This window comes from Gigantopelta aegis, chromosome 4 (genome assembly GCF_016097555.1).
Source record: "Gigantopelta aegis isolate Gae_Host chromosome 4, Gae_host_genome, whole genome shotgun sequence".
Lineage (NCBI taxonomy): Eukaryota > Metazoa > Mollusca > Gastropoda > Neomphalida > Peltospiridae > Gigantopelta > Gigantopelta aegis.
The window spans coordinates 99,189,475-99,194,943 of NC_054702.1; positions in this window are offsets into that span (position 1 = coordinate 99,189,475).

A 5,469-nucleotide genomic window follows, 5' to 3' on the forward strand; every position below is an offset into this window, starting at 1 on the left:
ATTATACCGGTATTAAAGGTGATATCTCAATGTTGCACAATGACAGCTACTGCAAATCGTTTTATAAATAAAATTTTGATTTAACATTTAAAGAACACTTTTAACTGTATGCCCATAAATGATTATAGGAAATAATTTTATCTACTAGTAGAAAATAAATTTTTATTAGAGAATCTTTATGACAAAGAGATGCTCACATATAACTATGATATAGCACCTTTAAGTGGTTGCAAGATTGTGTAAATGTCTAATATATACTCTTCAAAAGAAGAAACGCAAAACCACATTGTCGTAACATTTGGAGAATTGATTTAATTATTGAATGGTGAGTCCGATAATTACCAAATGTTGCAGGATTGTTCACAATTCACTCTAGTCCATTGTGAGTAAGTGATAGGACACACCACCAAGGTCAAGGTCATCTGGAATCAATACCGGGTGTGGCCTCCGCGTGTGTTGACAACTGCCTGGCACCGCCTGCCCATTGAAGCAACCAGAGTACGGATGACGTCCCGGGGGATGGTGGCCCACTCGGCCTGCAAGGCTGCTGCCAGCTCGGACAGGGTCTGGGGCTGTGGTTGTCGCTGTCGGAGGCGTCGGTCCAACTCGTCCCATAGATGCTCAATTGGGTTCAAATCCGGTGATATCGATGGCCAAGGAAGGACATTAATGTTGTTGTTCTGTAGGAAAGCCGTTGTGAGACGTGCTGTGTGAGGCCTGGCGTTGACATGTTGGAACACTGCGTTGGCGTTGGCCATAACTGGAACGATGTGTGGCCGGAGGATCTGGTCAATGTAGCCCTGTGCATTCAGGTTGCCCTGCACGTGGACCAGGTCAGTTCTGCCAGTGTGTGAGATGGCTGCCCACACCATGACACTACCCCCGCCGAATCTGTCCACTTCCTGCACGCAGTTTGCCGCATAACGTTCACCACGACGCCTATACACGCGACATCTTCCATCATGACGTCGGAGCAGAAATCGGGACTCGTCACTGAACCACACCTGTCTCCATCGCAGTTGAGGCCATTGTCGATGAATCTGGCACCACTGCAGTCGGAGTCGACGGTGTTGTGGTGTTAAGATGACACCTCGAACTGGACGTCTGGCACGAATTCCTACCTCACGTAGGCGGTTCCGTACGGTCTGGTCGGATATCCTGCGCAAACCTGGTATTGCTGCGGCTGTGGAGGTGGCAGTAGTCAATCGTTCCCGAAGGTGGCGTACCCAGATGTAGCGGTCCTGCCCGGGGGTAGTGACCCGTGGTCGACCGGATCTAGGGAGGTCACGTGTTGATCCATGTTGCTGGTAACGGTCCCACAGTCTGAAGATGGTGCTTGGGGACACATGGAATGCCCTGGCAACGGCCGTTCTGGATTCGCCTGCGTCTAGTCGGCCGATGGCATTGTTTCTCTGCGGTTCACTGAGACGTGGCATGTCCTGGATTGTCAACTGTCGGCCAGATACAGAGGCCAGGCAAGCGAACACCCTGCACTTTTATACTGTCGGTGTTCATGTTGCACGTGCAGACAACGCACGTGCAGTGGTGACATGGTTTGCACGTGGCTGCGTTTTTGCGAATATTCACATTTTGGAACTGTATTGTACAGTATCTGCGTTTTATCGAATGTAACCGTGGGAATGTGTTTGGGACATGCAATGACCTTATATTCACAAAGCATGAACCGGTAGGAAACATAAAATCGGAGTTATAACCCATTTGTACCCTTTTGCGTTTCTTTTTTTGAAGAGTATACTTATATTGAATTTATTTTCAATAAATATGCTTGTCATAATTAATCATTTATACTGCAATTCAAAATAATAGTTAACTTGCAGTTTTAAGGTTTTTTTAAGGGTAAATGAAATTGACACATATCGGGCAAAATGTGTTATAGTCTGTTCCAATAAAGGTCACAAATCACCTGTTTACTGACATATTTATTTTAATTTCAAGAGTAAACGCCACTTTGTACACCAGTGAGAGCCCAAACAAGTAAATGCTAAATTAGGTAGAGTATCATTAAAGAGATATTTACAAAATATTTACTTGTCAGTTTAATATGAAAGAAATAATTGACAAAAATCATTTTTATTCTATTTCCGACACTACTATAGTCAGTGTCAATCATATACAACACAATGCTGCACTAGTCAGTGTCAATTATATACAACACGATGATGAAAAAGTCAGTGTTGGTCATATATAATGAACAAAAAAAGAAACTTCCGATTTGTACATACAGTATTTGTTGTGTTAAAGAATTCATTGTGTAATGAAATTATATAGGTAGTATTAGCCTGGAGCTGTATTATCAGGATTCATGAATTTTATCGATTATTTTTGCACTGTTAATCGTCAACAACGTGAAATTCAATTTGCATATGCATGCATAGTTCGACATGTCCCGTGTAGTATTCGGTCAATTTTTTTTACTTGTCTTACTGACATTGTTGTCAAGTGAACGAAAACGCTTCACAATTTGTAAAAATATTAACGCTTTTAACATTGTAGCATTTTTAGTATGCCAAGAATACCCAATAATTTACGCGAACGGGCGATTGGCATGCTTGATGCTGGCATGTCGACAGAAGACGTTGCAAGGCATGTTGGGAGTTCTAGTCGAGCGATACGAAATCTTCGCGTAAGATTTCGAACGACAGGAAGCACCAACGACTTGCCACCTCGTGGACGTCCGCGTGTTACAACACGTGGTCAAGATCGCTATATCATGAACACGCATTTGCGCAATCGATTCCAAACTGCCACTGCTACTGCTGCTAACACACCTGGACTTCACAATAACCGAATCAGTGGGCAAACTGTTCGTAATCGTCTGCGTGAGAACGGTTTACATGCACAACGTCCTTACGTCGGATGCGTTTTAACGCAACGTCATCGTCTAAATCGTCTTAATTGGGCACGTGTACACACTCGTTGGATACGGCTACGCTGGAATACCGTTCTTTTTTCGGATGAATCCCGATTTTCTTTACAACGTGGTGATGGCAGGGTGGCGTCTACCGTTGGAGAAATGAACGCTATGCTGACTGTTGTGTTCTTGAACGAGATCGTTTCGGGGATGGGGGTTCTGTCATGGTCTGGGCAGCCATTGCCCATGGTTATCGTTCACCACTAGTCGTCATTGGTGGCAATTTAAATGCTCAACGTTACCGCGATGACATTCTCGCTCATCACGTCATTCCTCTGTTCCATAACAACGCCAACATATCGATTTTTCAGCATGATAATGCCACCTCTCATACAGCTAGAGACACTCTAAATTTTCTTAGGACAAATAACATTGATTTCATTGATGACTGGCCCACTAAAAGTCCTGATCTCAACCCCATCGAGCATGCCTGGGATAGTCTGGACAGACGATTGAGGCGTCGTCCCAACCCACCCGCTAAAGTCAACGAACTTCGTCAAGCGCTCATTCAGGAATGGAACAATATTCCACAGGCAGAAATCAACACTTTAGTCAATTCTATGCGCCTGCGATGCACTGCAGTGGTCAATTCAAGAGGTGGTCATACCAGTTATTAAGTGGGTGTTTTTATTTTTAACCCCTACCACACTTGGTCAAAGTTTCTCCCAGTTTCTGTTAACCTATGGCCATGATTTTTGCACCAAACGATGCATCATGGAACACTCTTTAAACGCATATATAACAATTATTCCCCCGGTTTGTTTTCATCAAGTTATGTTGAAGCAAAGTTAGCAGAAGTTTCTTATTTTGTTCAGTATATAACATTCCCATCATTCTATAAAATATTGAACTAGTGAGTGTCAATCATATATAACACAATGTTGAGCTACACAGTGTCAATCATATATAACACGATGATGAAAAAGTCAGTGCTGGTCATATATAACATTCCCATCATTCTATAAAAATGACAAAGTGTTTTGGAAGAAACAAAAACACCCACCCAACTATTTTTATGTGCAATTTACAAATAAATTGGCTCAGAAATAAGTAACTTGTAGTAGATTCCATAGTATGAAAAAGGTGTTCCCTGTGGGATGGACTATAGTCAGTGTTAACCATATATAACATAATGTCCACACAATCAGTCATATAGTCTGAATGACAATATCACGACTGCACCTACCATTAAGAGGACTGCCATTTCCAGGGACAATACACCCTCCCTATGTAACTAAATGTTTAATAGATTGACAAAAGGATAACAATGAAAACGTCAATGTTATGTGACCATGGAAAGCTTATCTGATGAATACACTTGGGGGAAAAGACAGCATCAGCCACTCAATTTTTGTTTTCATTTTATAAAAATATTTATTGTTGTAGATCAAAAAGTATGGTTGACCACTTGATTCACACAATTTTTGTTGTTGAGAATAATCAATAATAAATATGATGACTGTCACATTTATAATCACATCTTATGCTGCTTGTGAAGCTTATGTGAGCATTATATATGCAGGTGCATGTGCAGGGGTGGGTTTTGGGGGTCGAAACCCTTCCTGCTCAAGCAAAGTTTCATTGTTTTCCCCAATACATTATCTGAAGATGCATGTCTCGACTCTGCTATAAATTTCGGTCTGATCCCCAACCCGTTAAAATTCCTGCCTTTTAGTTATATGATGTATTGTTTTAAATACGTACTTGGATAGCACTAGCATACATAGATAAGACTCTGTTCAGGATTACTGTAAAAGTTAAAAAGATGACCATATAGTTCTAAAATGAAGATCAGTATCTGATCAAACTTACAAATACTGTGATTCTGTCCTATATGTGATAACCAATCTGTTGAGGATGAATTTCATGTCCGTTATACGAGAACCTTCATTTTAATTTGTATCAACATGCTTAGTTATGTTGTAAAAATGTTATGTTGTTGCCTGATTTAGAAACGTTTTAGATTTTAATGTCATAACCTAACCTTGCTTTTGTAACAGCCAAAACCGGTTTTTATATTTTGCAACATCATATCGACTTTTTGTATACACAATAACTTTACTGTCTCTCATAATTCCATAAGGAATGGCTTATGTACTTTTGTGTTTGTATTATTTTGTATGTATGTGATGTACATAACGTGAGACATTAATAAATTGTCCGTCCAACTACAAAAACAAATTCAAGATCTCAGTTATATGTTTTGTGAACTTTTATTTGATATACAAACTATGATATTACTATTTCAATAAACAATTCACCAAACTCTTTCAATATATCAAATGGTTATTTCAGAATTATTTTGTTATAAATACAGGTTCTCTGAAAGGCATATTGTCACAGACCACTGACCTATTTAATGGTTTAACAAAGTATTAGGAGAACAAAAATAATTTGATTTGTCCCTAAATCTACTTTATTCAACCATGTTCATAACCACCATACTCTATTTATTAATGATATTTTGTAAAAATAATTGAATTATGGCAATGGTCCATAATTCAAAAAATAAAATTGTCGAGAGGGTTGACATGGAT